Here is a 16,406-nt window from a genome sequence, read left to right on the forward strand (position 1 = left end):
GCTGGGACACAGGGCACCAAGTTCCTAGGCACACAGCGTAGAGACCCTGGGCCTAGCCCACAAAACCACTTTTTCCTCCTGGACCTCTGGGCCTGTGATGGGAGGGACTGCTGTGAAGGTCTGTGACAGGGCCTGGAGACATTTACCCCATGGTCTTGGGGATTGACATTAGGCTCCTTGCTACTTATGCAAATTTCTGCAGCTGGCTTGAATTTCTCCCCAGAAAATGGATTTTTCTTTTCTACTGCATCATCAGGCTGCACATTTTCTGAACTTTTATGCTCTGTATCCCTTTTAAAACAGAATGCTTTCAACAGCACCCAAGTCACATTTTGAATACTTTGCTGCTTAGAAATTTCTTCTGCTAGATATCCTAAGTCATCTCTCTCAAGTTCAAAGTTCCACAGATCTCTAGGGCAGAGGCAAAATGCTGCCAGTCTCTTCGCTAAAACATAACAAGAGTCACCTTTGCTCTAGTTCCCAAGAAGTTGCTCATCTCTATCTGAGACCACCTCAGCCTGGACCTTTTTGTCATATCGCTATCAGCGTTTTGGCCAAAGCCATTCAGTAAGTCTCTAGGAAGTTCCAAACATTCCCACATTTTCCTGCCTTATTCTAATCCCTCCAAACTGTTCCAACCTCTGCCTATTACCCATTTCCAAAGTCGCTGCCACATTGTTGGGTATCTTTTCAGCGATGACCCACTCCCAGTACCAATTAACTGTATTAGTCTGTTTTTACACTGCTGATACAAAAAAGACTGGGGAGAAAAGGAGGTTTAATTTGACTTACAGTTCCACATGGCTGAGGAAGTCTCGTAATCATGGCAGCGGTTGAAAGGCACTTCTTACATGGTGACAGCAAGAGAGAATGAGGAGAAAGCAAAAGCGGAAACCCCTGATGAACCCATCAGATCTCATAAGACTTACTATCACCAGAATAGCACAGGAAAGACTGGCCACCATGATTCAATTACCTACCCTGGACCCCTCTCACAGCACGAGGGATTCTGGGAGATACAATTCAAGTTGAGATTTCAGTGGGGACATGGCCAAACCATATCATTTTCTGTTTCTCTGTTTCTATCTTTCCCTGTCTCTATTTTTTTTTCTTTTCTTTATTATTATTATTTTTTTTGATATGGAGTCTTGCTCTTGTTGCCCAGGCTGGAGTGCAATGCGCGATCTCGGCTCACTGCAACCTCTGCCTCCCGAGTTCAAGCAGTTCTTCCACCTCAGCCTCCTGAGTTGCTGGGATTACAGGTGCCTGCCAGCACGCCCATTTAATTTTTGGACTTTTAGTAGGCTTTCGCCATGTTGTCCAGGCTGGTCTTCAACTCCTGACCTCAGATGATCCGCCTTCCTTGGCCTCCCAAAGTGCTGGGATTACAGGTGTTAGCCACCATGTCCGGCCTCCCCGGTCTCTCTTTCTTCCTGTTTTGTTTTTGAGACAGTGTCGGGCTCTGTTGCCCAGGCTGGAGTACAGTGGCGTGATCTTGGTTCACTGCATCCTCTGCCTCCCATATTCAAGCAATTCTCCTGCCTCAGCCTCCCAAGTAGCTGGGAATACAGGCACTTGCCACCAGGCAGCTAATTTTTTTTGTATGTTTACTAGAGACAGGGTTTCACCATATTGGCCAAGCTGGTCTCAAACTTTTGCCCTTGTGATTTGTTGACCTCGGCCTCCCAAACTGCTGGGATTTCAGGCGTGAGCCACTGCGGCGGTCCTAAGGTGGTTGCTGATGTGGCGTGGTGGACTCAGTTCCCGCACCAGCCACACACGTAGCCTTTTTTTTTTTTTTTTTTTTTTTTTTTTTTTAATTCCATGAGCTCTTTATGCAACTATTTGTAAAAATGCTCCCACAGTTAAGCACAATATACTAGTTCACTGCAGGACTTACCACCCTGAGTGGTGATGACTGATTTGTAACCACAATGGCCAGCACAGTGCCTGAATACACACTGAATGTTTGGGATATGTGAAAGCACCCTGTGTACACACAATACATCCTTTCTCAGTAGGTTTACTTCCTGGGCCACACAGCTTTCAGCTGCTGGGGCACTTGGAACTACAGCATGGTCTCCCAAGTCCAGAGGGTGTAGCATAGCACCTGAAGCCACAGGTCCTACATGGCGTCTGTAAAATTCCGTCTCATTTCAGTGCTGGGGTTGTAAATAAAATTAGTCTCATCCCAAAATTGCCAAAAGAAGAGAGCTTTTTCCACTAGAAGAGATGCATTAGAGAACAGAATCGGCCATCTTCACTCCTGAGTTTTTTTGACTTCACTCGTGCTTTTAGCTGCCTGAGGTTGTTGTATCCAGTTGATCATCAAGAGTGGAGAGTTGTCTTGCTAAGGTTTAGGAAGACGCGTATGATTCTGCCCAAATGCCACACTCTCTAGAGGTGTGACCTTGGGTAACTCGACCTTCTGGGACTTTGGTCTGGGTCAGAAGGCTGCAAGACGCCATCCTGGGACAGCCATCTGCAGAGCCTCTGCTCTGTGCCGGGCACCGTGCTGCGTTGCTTAGCTCGCAGCAGTGTTTCTGTGCCAGCATTTTGCAGGTGGGAAACAAGCTTAGGGAGGTTGAGTGGCTTTGCCTAAGGTCCCTCAGGTGTGGCTGCTCTCCAGAGCCCTTGTTCTCCCCAGCACACCCTGCTGAATGTGACCACAGCTTTTTGGGTTTGGAATGGAGTCAAAAAATGACAGATTTTTCATAAAGTAAAAGCAAACTTAGTCAAGATTAGGCAGCATGATGGGACTTACTCTGTAGCTAATCTGATGGAGATGATATAAATTCTACCTCCAATAATGTACCTTGGTAGCACATTCTGCTAATACTTTTTCAGCCCCAGCTGTGTCATGGAGGCCACGAAGGTAAACTGGATGTGTACTTTGCCCCTCAGTAGCTTATGAACTAACAGGAGATAAAACATGACCCAGATACCTTCTGATCAAGGCCAGAAAGCTAAAGATAGTGATGAACTAAATGTAGTTAGAGGAAGGGACATTGTTTCTGGCTGACGCGATCAGAAGCGGCTTTGTTGAAGAAGTGGTATTTGAACTAGATTTGAAAGGGTGAGTCTGAGTTGAAAATGCAGAACAGGAGAGACAGGTTCTGGGGCAGGTGGTGGGGTGCATTTCAACAACCACAGCAGAAGGCCCAGTGGTTTGCTGTGGATCAGATGCACGGACCAGTGTACACACTTGGGTCAGATGGAGGCCCCTGTCTCTCCCCATCCTCCCTCTTCCCACCCCCTAGAAATGTCCAGTTCCGTCCAACATGCCTGCCCCTTTTCATGCATCCATGCATTTACATGTTTTTCTTTATACTCAGAATGCCCTACCTGGCAACAATTCCCAGCCTTCAGAATGCCTCTGAGATCACTGCTTCTGGGCAGCCTACCACCTCTGGGCCACTCTGCCTCTTTATTGCACCTGTTGTACCATGATGACATTTTTCCTGGCTGCCTCACCTGTCTGCATCCCGTAGGGAACCTTGTCTGCCTTCAGAATTGTCAGTGGAGCTTTTGAAAGGCAGATCGGGTCTCTGCCCCAGGAGATCTGATACAGCAGGTCTGCGAGGACTAAGGCATGGCAGGGAAACCGCCTACTATCTCAAGGGTGAGGCTAGGACTTGGCAGTGTGTATGTATTCCATCCGGAAATATTTAGTAAATGTTCGGCATAAAACAAGTATGAAGCATAATACCCACAGGGTAAGCCAGTCAGGATAGAGGATGAATACATTATTAGGCCAGCTTTGCTGCTGTGGTTATCCTAAAACAATAGGGTTAGGTGTTTCTGTATGTTTATGTATTTTGTTGTTTTGTACTTTTGTTGAGACAAAGTCTTGCTTTCTCATCCAGGCCGAACTGATCACAGCTCACGGCAGTGTCGAACTCCCAGGCACAAACGATCCTCCGGCCTTAGCCTCCAGAGTACCTGGGGCTACAGTCATGCACCATGATGCCTGACTAATTTTTAAATGTTTTGTCGAGACAGGGTCTCGCTATGTTTCCCAGGCCGGCCCTGAACTCCTGGCCACAAGCAATCCTCCCGTCTCAGCATCCCAAAGCACTGGGATTACAGGTGTGATCTACTGTCTCTGGCCCATAGGGAAATATTTTATGTTACTGGTAGTAAAATGAAAATGAAACAGTGTGACTGGTAGATGAAACAGACACAGTTTTTTTGTTTTGTTTTGTTTTTGAGACAAGTCTTACTCTGAGGCCCAGGCTGGAGTACAGTGGCGCGACCTCAACTCACTGCAACTTCCACCTCCCAGGTTCAAGTGATTCTCCTGCCTCAGCCTCCTGAGTTGCTGGGGTTACAGGTGAGCACTGCCACACCCAGCTAATTTGTATGAGTGTGTGTGTTTTGTTTTGTTTTTTTTAGTAGAGATGGGGTTTCACCATGTTATCCAGGCTGGTCTCGAACTCCTGACCTCAAATGATCCACCCACCTCGGCCTCCCAAAGTGCTGGGATCACAGGTGTGAGCCACCGTGTCCGTCGTCCCCCTGTCTCTATTTCTTCTGTCTATATGTCTCTCCCTCTTTCTCTCTCTGGATCTCTCTCCCTGTCTCTATTTCTCTCTCTGTGTTCCTCTTTCTCTGTCTCTCCTCCCTTCCTCCTTCTCTCTATTTTGAAGTCTCTCCCTGTCTCTGTCTCTTCATCTCTCTCTCTTTACCCACTCCCTTCTCTCTCTCTTCCTCCTTCTCTTCATCCCCCCTGGAAAACTGTCCTGGGCTAATCATATCACAAACCCTACCCCTTGGAACCTTCCAGAAGGACTCTGGATGAAGAGACACTGCTTGGTTCATTTTCCTCCGTGAAGAATGGCTTTAAATCCCTACCATTCATAGTTGTACCTTTTCATTTTGTTTGCTCGTTGGCTTTTTTTTTTTCCCCTTTCTATTATTATTTTTTAATAGGGATGGGTCTTGCTGTGTTGCCCAGGCCGGTCTCAAACTCCTGGCCACAAGCAATCCTACTACATCGACGTCTCAGAGTGCTGGGATTGCAGGTGTGAGCGACTGTGCTTGGCCCCAAAGCTGACTTTTCTTAAAATACATTATCTGAGGGGCAGATCTGACCTAAACACTTTACCCCTTGTCTTCTGCATCTGTTTAAGCAAAATGGTCTCTTTTCCACTGCTCATCAATTGCTGGGGTCTTTCCTGCAGCATTAAAATTAAAAAGACACTCCTTTTTTAGAGGAAGACTGTCAGGTTCAGGGTCAGGTTGAGGTCAGAGGGGAGTGAGTGGATAGCTCAAGGAACACTCAGGGCCGTTGGCAGATGAAACGTTTTATTCAGCAATTCTCTTACACTAGCTTTCTCATCAGCAGCTCTCTCACGCTGTCTGTGTCTGTCTTGGCTGTCTGCTTCAGCTCTATGGCTTTTGTTGTTCCACACACAGCTGCATAGCTGAGTTTCCCTACAGGGTCAGCCGCATGACTCTTTCTGTGGGCACAAGCTGTGCTGTGTTCTGGCTCCCCCATGTCCCTCTGCAAGATGGGCAGTTCTGGCTGTATCTCTCTCTTTCTCTGGGTGTGCCTCCATATGCCCAGTGTCAGCAGGACAGTCATACCTTTTGCAAACAATAGTGGCTCTGAGCCAGGTGATGAGCCTTCCCATGTTATGGCTACATAGCTGTGATTATATAACGAGTGGAGTTATGCACTTGCACACCAAACTCGCTGAGTCATGCAGGATGTTTACCTTGCCCTATCCTTGACCAAAGCATATCTGTGTACCTTACACTCTGTTCTGCATCTGTTTCTGTAAAATGTCTCTTTCTTTTATCTTTTTTTTTGCTGATCATTAATTGCTGAAGTCTTTCGTGCATTAAAATGTAAAAGACACACCTTTTTCAGAGGAAGACACTGTTGTGGACACTTTTCATGGAGAAATGTAGTATTTGTGGACTTTTTTGGCTCTTTGCTAATTAAAGCTTTAAAGCAGAGTGATACATGGAATCACTGAGCCCATGACCATTTTACAGAGGCATTTTTGCAAGCCCTATGGGGTTCAAGTCCTGGTGAACAGCCCACCACAGGTCAGACTTGGACATGAGGACTGCTCCCAACAGGAAGAGGTCAGATACAGCACAGATACTCTTTTAGTATAAATATGGCCCAAATGTGGCATGGGACATACACTAAAAAAATGCTTCATTGTTTTTCTGCAATTAAATTTTAACTTGACATCTTGATCTCTATTTGCTGAATTTGGCAGACCTGTTAAGGCTGGTCCAAAAGGGGACAGTGTGAACAGAGAAATGACTTGATCTGCCCGCTTTAAACGCGTGACTCTTACCTATTGGAGGCATGCTGTGCCAGAGAGTGTGCTAGGCTCTGAATGTTCATTCAGCTGTAAGCAAAATGGAAAGGATGTCTGCACCTCCACCAGTACACTGAGAGGGCTGCACCCCTTTGGCCTGCTCATCCATCCATCCTTGTCCTTTGCACACAGTACGTGTCCAAGACTTCAGGAAACTTGCTCAACCTCCCAGCACAACACCTAAACTTCTCCCTTCACTGTAATACCTGTCTGCTTTGCTGTGCGGTGAGCTCCATGAGGATAGGGATTAGGTTTCTTTGACTCACAGCTAATTGGGGGCCAGGGCACTGCCAGGCTGAATGGGTATATCTTGACTGAGTGTCCATTTTTCTTGACCGAGTGTCCTCTAGCCTCGCTCGTGGTAGGTTGACTGGCCTAATATCCTTTATATAAAAACTTGAAATCAGGTAGATTCAGTTTCTGCTGCTTGTGACAGGGAACCTTGATGATACATCAGTCCAAGCAGTTCAGTGGAATAATCCGGGCAGAATGTATAGTGTTAGAAAGCTAGTGGTCCCTTCTTGTGTTCCTGGAGTGGGAGGGCCACAGCAGCATACTATAGTCAGGCCCTCTAAGAGACCAGCATGTCCCTGGGACATACAGTCTGGGTAGTGGACACGGTGGTGGTTTGTCTTCTCAGCATTTTCTTTGTCTCTCTCTATATATTTTTGCATACAGATACTATACTTTTATGGTGGGTACTGTCGTTGTCTACCCAACAGCTGTTGCAACCCTTCTACCTTATATCATGTGATTCATTCATGTTGTCAGTTTACAAGTGAGAGCAAAATGAATACATTTTTCCAATACTGAAAAAAAAGACTAAAAATGAAAGGAGAGATAGCTATAGTTTGTCCACTCAAAACACTCAGGAATCATTTAAAATGACATTTGCAATTATTTAGGCATATGCTTAATGATAGACTACTAACTGCAAAAAGGAAGACAAAATACACTGTTTCAAGCAAGGCTTCGGATTCCATCCATTTATTAATTTATTCCGGAGTGCTGGGATTACAGGCATGAGCCACTGCTCCCAGCCCAAGGATTCCGTGTATATATATAGAAATACACGTGGACAGTGAAAGAAAAAAAAAATCGACAAGAAGGAAGTCAAGACCCCTGCAGCCGTTATTTTTTGGGCGATAGGGAATTCGGTGGTTCTTTTGGCCTTTGGTTTTCTGTGTTTTCTGAGCTTGATTTAACCATGCTAAAAGGCTCTTGATACATGAAGTTGCCAGGCCGCAGGATTTTCAGAGTTAAAAACAGCATTGAATTGGAATGTTTGAAAACCTCACTGCAGAGCCAAGCCTCCCATGTGCAATTTGCATTTTCCCTGTGAAAGCGTGTGGTTCCCTGTAGGAAGCCACCTCCCTTCTCCTTGAAGTCCCTTAGGTGTCAGTTTCTGCATCCACCCAATGGGGATGACAGTGAGGAGGTCAAAAGTCGCAGCTGGGGCCACGCGGGAGGCAGCCAGTGGCATGGGGTCTGTAAGGAGTCAGTCGCGGGCCGGCGCGAACATGCAGCCCTTTAGACGCTCGGGCAGCACTAGGGCAGCACTAGGTGGTCGAGTGGTGCTGAAAACGCCATGGTGGCGGGCTTGATCCACGCATCGGCCCTAGTCCCAGTTTTTTGTTTGTTTCTTGTTTTTTCCCATGAACTGTTTATGCAACTCTTTTTCAAAATGTGCTTATCAGGTTCTGTAAGCCCCATGTGGGCAGGAGTGACTTGTGGAATTTCTTGGACTCGGCCCAGAGGTTGTCGAGGGCAGCCTGGCAGGGAAGAGCGGGAGGCACCCGGCGAGCCCTGGTACGATGGCTCCTCACCAGAGTCCCCGCAGCTCTGGGAAAGCGGCAGGCAGCCAGAGGCGTGCGGGCTTGACTAGGAATTGCTCGTGGACGGGCGCGAACATGGAGCCCTTTTATAAGCTCCAGCGGTACTCTGGGGTCAGGAGGTCAGTTAGCTCAGTTGGTAAGAGCGTGGTGCTGATAACACCAAGGTCGCGGGCACGATTCCCGCACCGGCCGCAATTTTAGCATTTTTTTTCTCGCCACCACCCCGCAAGGAACTCTTTATATAACTGTGAAAAATACGCCTTTCAAGTACTGTGAGCGGCATGTAGGTGGGAGCGAATTGCGGGATCTCTCCGACTCCGCCCAGGGGTTGTCGAGGGCAGCCTGGCAGGGAAGAGCGGGAGGAACCCACTCAGCGCTGGGGTGGTGGCTCCTCACCAGAGTTCCCAACTCGGGGAAAGCCGGAGGCAGCCAGCTGCGCGATGGCTTCACAAAGAATCGCTCGTGGACGGGCGCGAACGTGGCGCGGAGCCCTTTTATACGCTCCAGCCGCACTGTGGTGTCAGCAGGCCGGTTAGCTCAGTTGGTAAGAGCGTGGTGCTGATAACGCCAAGGTCGCGGGTTCGATTCCCGCACCGGCCATAGTCCGAGCTTAGCCTTTTTTCCACCGCCACCCCACAAGGAACTCTTTATACAACCGTTCCTGAAAAATGCCCTTTCAGGTACTGTGAGCAGCGTCCGGGTAGGAGCGAATTGCGGGATCTCTTGGACTCCTCGCCCAGAGGTTGTCCAGGGCAGCCTGCTGGGGAAAGCGGGAGGTACCGGGCATGCGCTGGGGCGGTGGCCCCCCCACCCGAGTCCCTGCACCATCCGCCACCTGCAGGGCACTCAGGACATCCAAAGCCATCCATATCTCTGGCCCTCAGTCCCCACCCCCTGCCATCCCCGCGGTTCCTGAGGCTGTGGCTCCCCTGGATGAATCGCCCAGTGAAGACAGGTGCTCCCAAATGTCACTGCCTCGTGTTCCCTTGGTCGCCTTGCGGGGAAGTCTTAGGGATGTAAATCCAGGTCTGGAATGAATGCATTCCACAGATGGTATCTAAGGCTGCTGCATGCCCAGCACCGTTCTAGGTGAGGAGCAAAACGGTGAGACACAAATCCCAAGCCACGTGGAGAAGGTAACCAGCCAGTAGATGACTGCCATGTTTTTAGAGAGGCGTTCTGGTTGTGGAAGCCTCTGGAAACCTTCTCTTGCTCTTTTCTTTTTTCCCCCTCGTTTCTTTTCAGAGACATCTTAGGCTTCACATTTTTTCCTGTTCGTTCTGCATTTTGTAGCCAGAGCAAGTGGATGAATTTCCCACTGGTGGTTCAAGTTTCCAGGATGTTCAGGTGTGCTCAGTTGAACAAAGCCAGTTGTGTGGGGTCAGAGCCATTTTCTGTCAGGATCCAGCAGAGGCTCCACCTGTTTTTGAAAATTCTCCAGTGGAAACATCTACCAGCTCTGACCTAAATCAGTAGCTGCTCAAAATCTACAGACTACTGGCTTAAAACCTTGGTAAGTGCCAGGGTGTGGTAAAAGTTCTCAACAACTGCCAGCTGATGGCGCTGCTGTTATTATAAGCAAAGTTAGGAGAGCCTGGGTGGGCTGACAACTAAACTAGAAGCCTGTACACAAGTTGGATGTCACATCTTGTAATAGTCGTGCCAGGTTAGATGAAGGGACAGAGCACGGAGGAGTTGGTGGAGGTTGCTGCCCTCAAGTTTCCTGAACTTGAAGGGGTTTAGAATGTGCCACGGTGGCATGAAAATTATTTTGAGCAGAAGGCATTTGAACTCCTGAAATTTCTTACCTTCTGAAAAGCAGAGCTTCCCAAAAGATCTCAAAAGAACTCAGTTGTCATAAATCCCTTCTTGGGAAGCAACTAGGAAAGATTGACTCAGGCCAGGCGCAGTGGTTCACGCCTGTAATGCCAGCACTTTGGGAGGCCGAGGCAAGCGGATCATCTGAGCCTAGGAGTTGGAGACCAGCCCGGGCAACATGGTGAGATCCTCTCTCTACTAAAAAAAATACAAAATTAGCTGGGCATGGTAGCACATGCGTGTCGTCCGCACTACTCCAGGGGCTGAGGTGGGAGGATCACCTGAGCCTGGAGAATCACGGTTGTAGTGAGCTGAGATTGCACCACTGCACTCCAGCCTGGGCAACAGAGTGAGACCCTGTCTCAAAAAAAAAAAAAAAAAAAAATGTTGTAAGATACCCATAATATGAAATTCATGGTAAAAAAAAAAAAAAAAAAAAGGGAGCATCGTGAATACAACGTATTGGTGAGGATTGTGATGTTCCAGAACCTTCTCTTACACCAGCCTGCCCCCCCCCCCCCCCAGCCTTAGCTTTCCTGGCTTCATGGTACTCATCATACTGTGCTTCAAATGCGAGTTTCCTGCTTCTCACCACCTAGACCTGTGTACCCCACAGGGCAGGAATGGCAACTCACCCACCATAGGGCTTAATAGGTGTTTGTTGACCATTGGACCTCCTACGCTCCCTGGGGAGAGGAACTGGGACATATGTACACACCTGCAGCTACAAGACTCGATGGGGAGGGTGCCCAGAGCCTCGACCCTGTAAGACAGGCGATCAGGCTGAGGAAGACAGGGCAGTGGAGCTGGATGGTTAGGACGGACATGTGGAGAGGGTGGGTTCATTCATTTGTTCACTCATTCATTTATTGGTTTCTATCCATCCGTCCATCTTTCATGCCTTGAGCGTGCATTCTGGGCAGGACCCGTGCTGGGCACCGAATGAATAACATATCATGTCTCTCTTCAAGGTACACGCAGTCTGGGTGGGTGAGGAGAGAGACAGTAGGGTGACATGGGAATAATGTGGGGAGTTGGGAAGCACTCTTCTTAAAAATTAAAACTTTGCAACCCCTCTCAGGACTCCGCATGTCCAGACAGGATCCTCCGCTGATTGGGATGCACGATGACATCAGAGCACGTGGATAATGTGATAACTTTAGGGCCAGGGACTTTGGGACCTCAAAGACCTCCGCCTGGGAGATCCGGGACAGCTTCCAGAGGTGACATCTGAGTGTTAAACACATCCGTGACAGGCAATGAGAAAATGAGGTGGGTCCGCTATGCTGATCAACTCTAGGCGCCGTGGTGGCTGTCAGCAGCGGCAGGGCTGGCTCCCCGACCTTCCCGGCCGGGCATGGTCGCCTTCCAAGGTGTCTTGGCCTGCGAGGCACTCCTAGCCCGCCGCTTTCCCAGGTGAGGTATGTTGGAGGCGTCGACGCCCAGTGACGCAGGTTCGAGTCCCCGCCTCTTTCGCCATGGCGGATGCGGCGGCCAGCCTTCTCCTGACCAGGGCAGCGTCGCACGTGTGGCCCCGCTGGGCCCTGAGCAGCTGCGGCAGGTCCCGAAGCAGGTGACGAAGGCGCAGCTGCTGACACCTCGGCCCAGCAGGCTGCCCTCCAGTGGGACCCTGGCGCCGAGGCCCCGTGCCGCGCCTGATGCCGCCCCAGCTGAGGCTCCGGGAGGGACGGAGAAACTGAGGCCCGGAGGGGGCCGAGGCCACGCAGCGGGGTTAGCTGCCTGGCCGGGGAGGCCAGTATACGTACCCGGTCGAGACTCAGGGTGTCCCGAAGCTGAGCTCCTTAGGGACGGTGTTCAGCCCCCACCTGCCACCACCACTCTGGCGTTTTCACTGCAGGAGCCTCACTTGATGAGCCGATGCTCATGCTGGGCCCTCTGCCTGGGACGCCGTCATGTCCTCTCTGCCTCCACAGCCCTGCCCGGGGCCCCTCTGTACTGCCTGGCTCTTCTTACACGCCTTTGACCACTCGTTCAGCCTTTGTGGAGTGCTCAGAGACGGGGTTCCCGGCACTCCCACCTAAATGCAGGAGGTACAGCCTTCAACACACTCGAAGAACGTACATCAGGTAGGTTCTGGGTATGACGGGGCCACTTTAGAGTCGGTGGTCCCTCAGGCCAGACACCGCAGCTGAGACCTGAATGAATTCAAAGGAACCAACGGAGCTTTTCAGGTCTAAGCTGCACAGCAAGTGCCACGGCCCAGCATTTTCTTCTCTTCATTGCTGCTTCTCAGCATTTTCTATCTCTGTCTGTCTCTGTCTGTCTCTGTCTCTCTTTCTCCTCTCTCTCTCTCTGTCTGTCTCCCATTTTTGCATACAGATGCTATCGTTGTCAACCCAGAGTCTGTTTCAACGCTTCTACCATGTACCATGTGATTTATTCATGTGCTCACTTAACAAGCGACAGCAAATGAATAGTTTTCCAACACTTAAAAATAAATAAGTAAAAGAAAAAAGGAGAGATAGCTATAGTTTGTCCACTGAAAACACTGAGGAATCATTTAAAATGACATTTGCAATTATTTAGGCATATGCTTAATGATAGAATATTAAATGCAAAAAGAAAGACAAAATACACTGTTTCAAGCAAGGCTTTGGGTTCCTTTTATTAATTTATCCGGGAGTGCTGGGAGATTACAGGCATGAGCCACCACTTCCGGCCCAAGGATTCCATGTATATATATTGAAATACACGTGGACAGTGAAAGAAAAAACAATCGACAAGAAGGAAGTCAAGACCCCTGCAGCCATTATTTTTTGGGCGATAGGGAATTCGGTGGTTCTTTTGGCCTTTGGTTTTCTGAGCTTGATTTAACCATGCTAAAAGGCTCTTGATACATGAAGTTGCCAGGCCGCAGGATTTTCAGAGTTAAAAACAGCATTGAATTGGAATGTTTGAAAACCTCACTGCAGAGCCAAGCCTCCCATGTGCAATTTGCATTTTCCCTGTGAAAGCGTGTGGTTCCCTGTAGGAAGCCACCTCCCTTCTCCTTGAAGTCCCTTAGGTGTCAGTTTCTGCATCCACCCAATGGGGATGACAGTGAGGAGGTCAAAAGTCGCAGTTGGGGCCTCGCGGGAGGCAGCCAGTGGCGCAGGGTCTGTAAGGAGTCAGTCGCGGGCCGGCGCGAACATGCAGCCCTTTTAGACCCTCGGGCAGCAGTAGGTGGTCGGGTGGTCGGTTAGCTCAGTTGGTGGGCGCGTGGTGCTGATAACGCCATGGTGGCGGACTTGATCCACGCATCGGCCCTAGTCCCAGGTGTTTGTTTGTTTGTTTCTTGTTTCTTCCCCATGAACTGTTTATGCAACTTTTTTTCAAAGTGCGCCTTTCAGGTTCTGTAAGCCCCATGCGGACAGGAGCGACTTGTGGAATCTCTTGGACTTGGCCCAGAGGTTGTCAAGGGCAACCTGGCAGGGAAGAGCAGGAGGGACCAGGCCAGCGCTGGGCCGTTGGGTCCTCACCAGAGTCCCCCGCAGCTCCGGGAAAGCGGGAGGCAGCCAGAGGTGCGCGGGCTTGGCAAGGAATCGCTTGTGGACGGTCGTGAACGTGGAGCCCTTTTATAAGCTCCAGCCATACTGTGTTGTCAGGAGGTCGGTTAGCTCAGTTGGTAAGAGCGTGGTGCTGATAACGCTAAGGTCGCGGGTTTGATTCCCGCAGCAGCCACAATTTTAGCTTTTTTTTTCCCGCCGCCACCCCACCGGGAACTCTATATAACTGTTTGTGAAAAATACACCTTTCAAGTACTGTGAGCTGCGTGGGGGTGGGGGCGAACTGCGGGATCTCTTGGTCTCCGCCCAGAGGTTGTCCAGGGCAGCCTGGCAGGGAAGAGCGGCAGGAACCCGGTCAGCGCTGGGGTGGTGGCTCCTCACCAGAGTCCCCAACTCGGAGAAAGTGAGAGGCAGCCAACTGCGCCCAGGTTTGGCAGGCTGGGCAGGCAATCGCTTGTGGAGGGGCACGAACTTAGAGCCTTTTTATATGCTCCGGCAGCACTATAATGTCAGCTGGTCGGTGTAGCTCAGTTGGTAGGAGCGTGGTGCTGAAGAACACCAAGGTCGCGGGTTCGATTCCCGCACCGGCCAGCTTTAGGGTTTTTTTTTTTTTTTTTTTTTCTTTTCTTTCCCCACCACCACCCCACAAGAAACGCTTTACGCAACTGTTTGTGAAAAATGCGCCTTTCAAGTACTGTGAGCCGCTTGCAGGTGGGAGCGAATTGCGGGATCTCTTGGACCTCTCTGGACCCGCCAGCCTTCTCCGGGCCAAGGCAGCGTTGCACATGTGACCCCACTGGGCCCTGAGCAGCTGCGGTGGGTCCTGAAGCAGGTGACGAAGGCGCAGCTGCTGCCTCCGAGGCCTAGTAGGTCGCCCTCCAGCGGGACCCTGGCGCCGAGGCCCCTCACCCACCGCGCCTGCTGCTGTCCCAGGTGAGGCTCCGGGAGGGACATGGGGAAACTAAGGCCCGGAGGGGCTGAGGTACCGCGGCGGGGTTAGCTGCTTTGCCGGGGAGGCCACTATCCGGACCCGGTCAAGACTCAGGGTGTCCCGAAGCTGAGTTCCTTAGGGACGGTGTTCAGCCCCCACCTGCCACCACCCTGGCGTTTTCACTGCAGGAGCCTCACTTGATGAGCCGATGTTCATGCTGGGCCCTCTGCCTGGGACGCCGTCATGTCCTCTCTGCCTCCACAGCCCTGCCCGGGGCCCCACAGCCCTGCCCGGGGCCCCTCTGTACTGCCTGGCTCTTCTTATACGCCTTTGACCACACTCGTTCAGCCTTTGTGGAGTGAGGGTTCCTGGCACTCCCACCTAAATGCAGGAGGTGCCGCCTTCAACACACTCGAAGAACGAACATCAGGCAGGTTCTGGGTGTGACGGGGCCACTTTAGAGTGGGCGGTCCCTTAGGCCAGACACCGCAGCTGAGACCTGAATGAATTCAAAGGAACCAACTGAGCTTTTCAGGTCTGAGACATAGCAAGTGCCACGACCCAGCATTTTTTTTTTCATTGCTGCTTCTCAGCATTTTCTTATCTCTATTTTTGATTACAGATAGTATGCTTTTGGGGTGGGTACTCTCGTTGTCCACCCAGCAGTCCTATAAGGCGTCTGTAAAATTCCGTGTCATTTCAGTGCTGGGGTTGAAAATAAAATTAAGTCTCATCCCAAAATTGCCAAAAGAAGAGAGCTTTTTCCACTAGAAGAGATGCATTAGAGAACAGAATCGGCCATCTTCACTCCTGAGTTTTTTTGACTTCACTCGTGCTTTTAGCTGCCTGAGGTTGTTGTATCCAGTTGATCATCAAGAGTGGAGAGTTGTCTTGCTAAGGTTTAGGAAGACGCGTATGATTCTGCCCAAATGCCACACTCTCTTAGAGGTGTGACCTTGGGTAACTCGACCTTCTGGGACTTTGGTCTGGGTCAGAAGGCTGCAAGACGCCATCCTGGGACAGCCATCTGCAGAGCCTCTGCTCTGTGCCGGGCACCGTGCTGCGTTGCTTAGCTCGCAGCAGTGTTTCTGTGCCAGCATTTTGCAGGTGGGAAACAAGCTTAGGGAGGTTGAGTGGCTTTGCCTAAGGTCCCTCAGGCGTGGCTGCTCTCCAGAGCCCTTGTCCTCCCCAGCACACCCTGCTGAATGTGACCACAGCTTTTTGGGTTTGGAATGGAGTCAAAAAATGACAGATTTTTCATAAAGTAAAAGCAAACTTAGTCAAGATTAGGCAGCATGATGGGACTTACTCTGTAGCTAATCTGATGGAGATGATATAAATTCTACCTCCAATAATGTACCTTGGTAGCACATTCTGCTAATACTTTTTCAGCCCCAGCTGTGTCATGGAGGCCACGAAGGTAAACTGGATGTGTACTTTGCCCCTCAGTAGCTTATGAACTAACAGGAGATAAAACATGACCCAGATACCTTCTGATCAAGGCCAGAAAGCTAAAGATAGTGATGAACTAAATGTAGTTAGAGGAAGGGACATTGTTTCTGGCTGACGCGATCAGAAGCGGCTTTGTTGAAGAAGTGGTATTTGAACTAGATTTGAAAGGGTGAGTCTGAGTTGAAAATGCAGAACAGGAGAGACAGGTTCTGGGGCAGGTGGTGGGGTGCATTTCAACAACCACAGCAGAAGGCCCAGTGGTTTGCTGTGGATCAGATGCACGGACCAGTGTACACACTTGGGTCAGATGGAGGCCCCTGTCTCTCCCCATCCTCCCTCTTCCCACCCCCTAGAAATGTCCAGTTCCGTCCAACATGCCTGCCCCTTTTCATGCATCCATGCATTTACATGTTTTTCTTTATACTCAGAATGCCCTACCTGGCAACAATTCCCAGCCTTCAGAATGCCTCTGAGATCACTGCTTCTGGGCAGCCTACCACCTCTGGGCCACTCTGCCTCTTTA

General features: G+C 50.0%; 3 non-coding genes across 3 annotated transcripts; all 3 read left to right on the forward strand.

Annotated features, from left to right (window-relative positions):
• The first annotated feature begins 8,294 nt into the window (after positions 1–8,294).
• Positions 8,295–8,368, forward strand: TRNAI-GAU. The gene has a single exon. It is a non-coding gene; the product is annotated as a tRNA-Ile (tRNA).
• Positions 8,369–8,702: 334 nt separating this feature from the next.
• Positions 8,703–8,776, forward strand: TRNAI-GAU. Its single transcript has one exon. It is a non-coding gene; the product is annotated as a tRNA-Ile (tRNA).
• Positions 8,777–13,601: 4,825 nt separating this feature from the next.
• Positions 13,602–13,675, forward strand: TRNAI-GAU. The gene has a single exon. It is a non-coding gene; the product is annotated as a tRNA-Ile (tRNA).
• Positions 13,676–16,406: the final 2,731 nt, after the last annotated feature.

The sequence above is a fragment of the Rhinopithecus roxellana genome, chromosome 7, assembly GCF_007565055.1.
Source record: "Rhinopithecus roxellana isolate Shanxi Qingling chromosome 7, ASM756505v1, whole genome shotgun sequence".
NCBI lineage: Eukaryota > Metazoa > Chordata > Mammalia > Primates > Cercopithecidae > Rhinopithecus > Rhinopithecus roxellana.